This window comes from Cygnus atratus, chromosome 4 (genome assembly GCF_013377495.2).
Source record: "Cygnus atratus isolate AKBS03 ecotype Queensland, Australia chromosome 4, CAtr_DNAZoo_HiC_assembly, whole genome shotgun sequence".
Classification (NCBI taxonomy): Eukaryota; Metazoa; Chordata; class Aves; order Anseriformes; family Anatidae; genus Cygnus; species Cygnus atratus.
The window spans coordinates 19,546,457-19,554,967 of NC_066365.1; positions in this window are offsets into that span (position 1 = coordinate 19,546,457).

An 8,511-nucleotide genomic window follows, 5' to 3' on the forward strand; every position below is an offset into this window, starting at 1 on the left:
CCAGCATAGACAGTTACAGAGGGCAATTATAATACCAAGGTAATTACATATAGAATCATGTGAACTCTGACAACTGACTGAATGGTATTTCCCTGTAGGTTACAGATTAAGCAAATCAAAGTATTTATTATAACAAAAAGTTTATTTTGGTAGTTGAATCCACTCTCCTCTCTTTGTGTATATATCTTTTCCTAAAAATTGGGAAATATTACATTTTACAAAAACAGTTTGTGTAAGCCCCCTAGCAAGCCACAAACCTAGAGGAAAGTGACAAAATAAAATAAAATAAAATAAAATAAAATAGATAAATAAATTCAAAGCTCTTGCATAGTCCAGAGTCACATTCTTCTTCCTCACTCATACAACCTAAGGTATTTTCCAATGAAACTAATCAAGGCAGCTGCCAAGATAAAATACAGCTTTGGAATCCTGAAACATTTATGTCCAGTTGTCAAAATCTTGTTCCTCCTTCAAGGCTCCTTTGGGATTTTGCTAAAGGTTCTCAATAAGAGACATTGGTCACTTTTCAGCAAAAGAAAGTCAATAGCATTATTGATGAAAAACTTTCACAAAAGATGGTACAAATGGTGAAATATTACTGTTCAACATACTGAGTTTTTCTTCAAAATTATATTTTGAACTGTGCTGCCTATCAGAGAAAAAGGTGTTTAAAACATTTCAGTGTGCCATATGGATATATATTCACTATAATGCCGAAAGCAAATAAACAAATAACTATAGTTTTTGCCAAGATTCAGTATCTCTAAACTAAAATGTCAAGATAGAACCTATCTATGTCCTGTGTCTGCTGCAAAACTCAGCCAAATTACAAACTGGGATGTAAAATTATAGCATAAAAATTAGTGTAATTGACAGACAGGACTGAGAAAAAAAAAAAAATTAGCAGGAAAAAGCCCATCAACCAGCAGTCATGGCAAATGTCAGATTTTTTAAAATTTACCGTACATTTCATTTAAAACATTTTATTAATATTTTGATGTTTCCTAACACCCATGTAGTTGTAAATTACATTCATTGGCAGGCAGGCATAACTGTCCTGAATTTATACTGTTTATTGTTTCATTGCATATATCCATAAATCTTAAAAGATCACTTTGATGTTTAGTCAATCATGTCACTGAATGTGGCAAATGACCAGTTATTACATCTACTCTCAGCAGGGATGTGAGAGGCAGTACTAGTGTGAAAAATGGTTTGTGTTATAAATTAGAATAACTTGCAGCTACTGATACTGAAAAAATGTAAGCTATATGCTGAAGAAGTTACAGCACTAGATCTTTCCTATGTTAGTCTAGACATGAACGAAGCAATTCTGGTCTTTAGACCATGAAACCAAATTCTTCAAGTAGAAAAGAACCTCCTGGTATATCAGGTCATTGAAAATGCAAGTAAAGTGGTAGAAAATATTAATGGAGAACAATTCAAGTTTAATAATGTTCAGCTGGTCAGATACTAGACAAAACACAGGCCATGGAATTGTCTTCCTGCACTGAGTTCAAATATTTGACTTCAACAATGACCACTGAAATGCCTACATCTTGTGAACATTTTGCTCATCCCAGTCTGAGGGAAGGCAGATTTTACAAACATAATTGTCTATATACAAGTAAAGTCTTGTACAAAACTGTGGTTTAACAGACTAAGCTAGCATGATTTTGCCTTTTTTCTTTTCTTTGTGGGTGGGGAGGATGGTGGAGACTGATGAGACATTCTAAACCACTTCTATATTTAATCTATCAACCTTTGTTTAAGCTTTATGAAGCTATGTTAGACATGCACATTTCAATATAAAATTAGGTTAGAGGAATACTTCAACATGTTTCAAAATTTCACAGTTAATTAAACTTTTTGAGAAAATATAGCTTCTTAATGTCCTAATAGGTAAAAAACACATTTTTCAGTAACTGCCATTTTAACAGACAGCAAGTCAGGCCTCAACCAGGTGAGAAAGACACAGTTTCCTACAGAAGCCAGTGTTAAAAATAAATAAATAAATAAATAATAATTTTTAAAAAAATGAATTCTGATTTCAAATAATTCTGTGCTCTGGATTGAAATTACTAAAAGCATAAAATATATTAAATGAAATTAATATCCCTCAACACAGTCTTTAATAAATTGCTATATTAATTGCTAGAAATCAGATGTCAAATGTATCATTCCTTTTCCATCCATTCTAATGATTAGTTTTAGTAACTATTTTATTGTTTTTTTACCTATTTGTTAGAAAAAGCAATTGTATGAACAACCTTCACATACAGATATGTTACCTTGTAAGGTAACCAGATAAGTTACCTTGTAAAAATGTCCATATTCAACCCCTTCCCTTTTGTGTATATTTGTCTATAGAAATGTAAATGACTTTATCTAGCTTGCTGGATGACACTCTGAGGTATTGCTGTTACTTCAGTTTCCTGCTGATCAAAGACTACATGATGAGTGTGATAAGTAGACACCTTGAAAATAGAAAAATTGCTGAGCTCTAGATTGTCTACAAAAAAATTCAATGCTCAACTTAAAGATAAGACCCCTGGAGAATGACCTACAGAATAATGAATAAATATAAGGCATGTTTGGGTTTGTTCCCTTATGCCCTAAGTCTTTCCTCCCACCTCCTAAACTATTCCCAAATAGTTCCCTGCAGCAAATTGTCTTTGTTAACATGTTTCTCTCTCTCTTGAATTACATGGCAACACTCCAGTATTTACTTGGTCATTCTCCAGTAATATGCAGCATCTTCTGGTACTAAAGACTTTGATTTGAAGACTGTAACTTGGTTTCAGACAACAACACCGCAAACACAATAAGTTTCCAAGGATCTCCCAAGACACCATCTGAAACTTAGTGAGGGAGCCCTGGTGTGTTCAAGGCAGCACTGATGAATTATTCATTATTTCACAATCTATTTGAGCTTCAATCTAACTTGAATCTATGGATATCCTTGGCTCAGGACTTGGTTGAACAACTGCTATCTTTTCCTATCAGGCAGGAAGTGATCATTATTGTAACTCATTTGTGCTGGGAACTTTTTTAAATTTCAATGTGAATATGAGTCTAATTAGGGGCCCAACACTGATATTCTCCTGTTAACAAATATACATTTTACTCTGATATTGTTATTGAAAAAAAAAAAAAAAAGTTAAAATGAGTGATGCAAGAACCTCAGAAGCCTTGGGGTTTGGAAAAGCTTCAATAAAACAGAGGAGACATACACAGTTGAAGAAAGAAACAAAGAGAATCCCACAACATCCTATGATCTTTCCTCCCATCCCAGATGCTTACCACCAGAGAGTTTGTTATCTGTATCATCCTCTACATGGGGATGGTCCAAAGCTGTTCCTTTGTAGAAAGAAAAGAAGTTCCAGCACAGAAGTTTCTTTTGCCTCTTTTGTTTGCCTAACCTCTTCTCTTGTTTCAATTACTGCCCCTCAATGTGTTGGCAAATTTGAGGATAAAAGGTTCTGTTCTTTAAGAACCTTCTTAGTGCATCTTTAAATGGTGGTGTTGTACAACATTTTCTAACATCATTATCATTTCTTTACTCTTTCAGCTTATGTGACTTGTTTTAGCATTTGTGACTCTGTTAATGTATCCTTCCATTTTACTGAGCAAGCGTCAAGTTCTCTAACTCAGGGTTCAGAAATACGAAGCAAAAACAGGGCAGAGGTGTAACCTGAATTATCACAGAATCACAGAATGGTTGAGGTTGGAAGGGACCTCCAGAGATCATCTAGTCCAACCCCCCTGCTCAAGCAGGGTCACCTACAGCACATTACACAGGATCACATCCATGTGGGTTTTGAATATCACCAAAGAAGGAGACCCCACAACCTCTCTGGGCAGCCTGTTCCAGTGCTCTGTCAACCGAACCATAAAGTTCTTCCTCATATGGCAATGAAACCTCCTGTGGTTCAATTTATACCCATTACTCCTTGTACTACCACTGGCCAGCACTGAGGAGAGTTTGGCCCCATCCACTTCACATTGTCCCCTCAGGTATTTATAGAGGTTGATAAGGTCCCCTCTCAATCTCCTCTTCTCTAGGCTAAACTGGCCTAGCTCACTTAGTCTTTCCTCATAGGAGAGATGCTCCAATCCCTTAATCATCTTTGTGGCTCTACACTGGACCCTCTCTAGAAGTTCTATGATCCTCTTGTACTGGGGAGCTCAGTACAATACTATGTTGTGTTTTTTTCTTATTGTTCAATTTGACACCAACAAGAAAGTCTATTTTTTCTTCTGATGTTACTTCTGCTAAGGCACAGCAGAAATAAAAGGAGACTTTTGGCTACTGTGGGGCAAATGGACTTTCTGGACCCACAGCTTGTCTTATATAAATCCAAAGCAGATCCACTCTCTCCTACCGCACATCTCCTTTGAAGCTGAAACTTGTGAGGAACACTGAAAAAAATGTTTGACTGTTAAGGAACTGTTAGAGCTTTCTCATTTTCACTTCTACCTAATCTTAATACCTGTAGTGGGGCATATTCTTTAAGCTATCTTTGTTTAGGTCTGAAAACACACAAAAATGGCTGTGCACACTCTTCCACAGGAGGGAGTCTGGGTTGATGTATATAATTGTAGCCAAAGTTAGTCACTTTTCAGAATTGTAATTATATATAAGACGTCTGTTGCAGTGAGTATATCATTAAAAATGCACTAAAATAGTAGCAGGGCAGCTACCATAGAAAATTCATGTAGCAAAATTAGCCTATCCGTTTTCACAATATATAATCATGCATAAGAGAAGGTTTCTTGTAGGAATGTGGAATGACTCAGTGTTAAATTATATGATGGCTGAAACTGTTTAGGACTGTTCAGAATCTAAAACATAAAAAAAAAAGAGTTCTGAAAAACCATAATGCTGTGGAACTGTAGAAAGTGGTAGCAACTATACAGAGTTACAGATATTTTTGCATGAAATGAAAATGCTTACATGAAAAGCTTTTATTCTACTCTCAGTAGCAGGAAACAAGAAAAGATATTCACAGCTTTTGAATTTCAACTTGAAGATTCCAGTACAAGTAAATCATGGGAAAATATCCCAAAGGCCATGGCTTGTGTACTTGCTTTGCTTTAAAAAGCCTGCCTTGTGTTTTCTTTACTTTGATGGTTAAATAAACACTAGAGATTTATCACTGGTTATTTTAAAAGTGCTTTAGTTTTTGTGATCTGCAGAGCTTTTACAGGAGCACTATCATATCAATCAGTACTGAGAGAGAGAGAGAGACTAAGACTGAGAAATAATTGTTACTGCTGCATGGAAAGTGTAAAGAAAACTGCCTACAGCTTTTCTTCTTAAATAAGGAGGAAGAAAGAAAAGAGAGAAAGAGAATGAACATGACAAAGCAATGGAGCAAGAGAAAAGTAAAAGAGGAGAGGAGAGGAGAGGAGAGGAGAGGAGAGGAGAGGAGAGGCTAAGAAAAAAAGAAATAGAGAAGTCTGTGTATTACCCATACCTAAATATAACAAGCAAGCATGGGAATTACTGAACTAATACCCCAAGAGAGTAACGATTTCTGTCACACTGTAGAAATTAATGGATTTTTTTCTTTCCCCAGAATATGAAAATTAAAATAAGTCTGACACAAATATGAACTGTACAACAGAACGTTACTGAATGGATATTTTAACCATTTCACTTAGAAAAGATTTTAAAATACTGTTTGTGATAAAAATTGAATGATCTATTAAGAAGGGCAATGAACTTATAAAGGAAGTGAGTCTCAGTTAAAGAATGTAGTGACTTCAGAGAATGAGGAACTCACAGATATCTCGCCCACCAACTATTTCAGTCCTTAATGTAGTCGTGATTCTCCAGAAAATATAAATCCTCCTTTCTCAGGGACAGAGTCAAGGCTTTTTTGAAGATTTTCTGTTTACTTCAACAGGTATTGACTAAGCTACTGACACGAGCAAAGCCCAAATTATGTTATGTTATGTTATGTTATGTATTTGATATGTGGTATGGTGTGGTGTGGTGTGGTGTGGTATAGTATGTTCTTGCCACCCAGGCCTGATTTGGCCCTGGGCACCACTGGCTGTCACCAGAATAAGTCTTACAACAGGTTGAGTCATTTTGTTTAAAGCATAAAATAAACTTTAAAAAAAAAAATAAAATAAAAATGCCAGAAATATCAAAAACTGAATGTGGTTAATCAGGAATTTAAACAAGACAGCAGTTGACCTTAAACAGAAATATAGCTCATCACTATAAAGGAAGAAAACCTTGGAGATAAATTGCACATACCTTTAAAAAAAAAAAAAAAAGTATTTTTTCTTTAAAAAAAAAAAAGACAGAATTACCAATATTTATTAGTAAATGAAAATCCTAGTTCCTTACAGTGAATAATTAGCTAACTAATAAATAAATAAATAAATAAAGGTCATGAATAACTGATCTGATTTTATTTGGACTCATCACAAACTCTGAACATATATTTTTGGACTTACCTACTTGATAATTTCTATTTAAAAAATCTTGGTTTGTGGCTTGTTTACAAATTCATTATGAGGCTTTCAGAATTAAATCACTTCTGAATGGAAAATCAAAAGTTATGTAATGCTTACTTTCCGTGCTTTATCCCATCCACCACAGTGCTGTCCGTATTCTATTATCTACAGATATGGAATTCATCTCTGCTAATAAGTAAATGAAACTTTAGAGGAATGTCATAATTTCAAATTATTTCTCAACTCCAGAATAGAATTTTTTAGTATACATTTTGAAAATGAGTCTGAAGAATCTGCCTAAGTACTTTATTAAACCAAGAAAATGTATATTACATACAATAACTTGAAAACTGAAATTAAAATTTGCTTTCTGCACACATTCTGTAATAGCCATGCCAACATTTATCTATTTTTTTTACCAGTTTTTACCAGTTTCTGACAGAAAATACTGGAATATTTTTGGAAACAATATAAAAATGATGTGATTGTAGCTATGGTGCTTTTTTAATGGTGCTTTTTTAATGTAAGCATATGCTTGGGATTTTTTATAATATTTACCCTGATCTATAGTTCACTGAGCAGTTTTAGTTAGTTAGCTAGAAAGAGCCCTGGTTTCTAAGGTAAATAACTCTGTTTTTATTCCTGGATTACAGAAGGACTTTGATTCAATGCAGAGTAACACAAACTGTTGTTGGCATCTCCTCTTCAATTTTTAAGATAAAGCATCATCTCTTTTTCTTCTTGAAAACAAGAAAACAATACAATGAATATTTCACATTCAAAATGAATACCTTGATTGTCAGTTGTTCTGTGTTCAAATTAACTAAGATAATTTCTGTGATATTATGTTATTGATTTTTAAGCAAGTATTTGTGTGGTCTTTCATGGCTATGGGAAATATTGAATAAAGGAAGAAGAAGAAGAAGAAGAAGAAGAAGAAGAAGAAGAAGAAGAAGTTGTTTCTGAGCATATTGAACCACAAACACATTATACTTTCTTACAGAAGAGAACAGTGAAGCAGTGCATCTTGAATCAATATGTTCTTTGACACATGAATATTAGCAAAGAAACATATTCTGATCTTTCACATTCATATATGTAGTTACAAAGAATAAATTCCCCAGTATGGTTCACTGAGATGAGTTCCAAGAAAAAAGACTTCTGAAAAGAAAAAACATCCTGAGCGGAAAAAAAAAAAAAAAAAAAAAATCTGATCAAAACTTTATAATGAGAAAAACAATCTGCACAATAAAAATAACTTTGCAATACATTTGACCCAAATCCAAATCTTACAGAGATTCTTAGAGTTAAAATAAAATAATTTTCTCTGTCTCTTCATTTTTAGATAAGTAGACAAGTGAAATCAGAAATTCTGTGGAAAATCTTCTGTCTTCACATTATCAGACTATGAAGAGACAAGAACAGCTGACAGTATTCAGCAGGTGCTCATAGTCACTAGACTTGCACTGACTTCCTTACATATAGATAGCAAGAAAGTTATTTGCAAGCATGTCTGAGAAGTTGATCCCTTTTATCACAGGCCTGCATTTTTTGCTTCTTCCTTTCTGCATTCTAAAAGGTTCTCAGTTTATAATGTGCGTGTGTATATTCACATTTGCATGTGCATTGGTCTGTGTATTACTGAAAGCCAAAGTAGAAAGCGTTTCCTCTTTAAGACGACTCCTTCATTAAGGGTCTTTTCTTTCCATCATTCACACTCTTTCCTTTATTTAACACTCGCTACTCCCTAGTCATTAAATATCACTTCTCTCTAGAATAACATCCTCATGTCTTATAGCTGGCATTGGGAGTCATGTAAAAGCTGTGATTGATTCCCTAACAGTAATGTCTTTAATAGTTCCAAAGCTGAAGTCTGGAGGGGATAACTCGAGGAGAACACTATAAGGTCAAATACCATACTTGAACATAAACCATCAGAAGCAACATCCTAGAGGATGTCAGTTTATTTGGAATTAGGAGAGATTTTTTTAAAATTAAGACCTTTTGCTCACAAATGCTAAATGCCAAACTCATTTC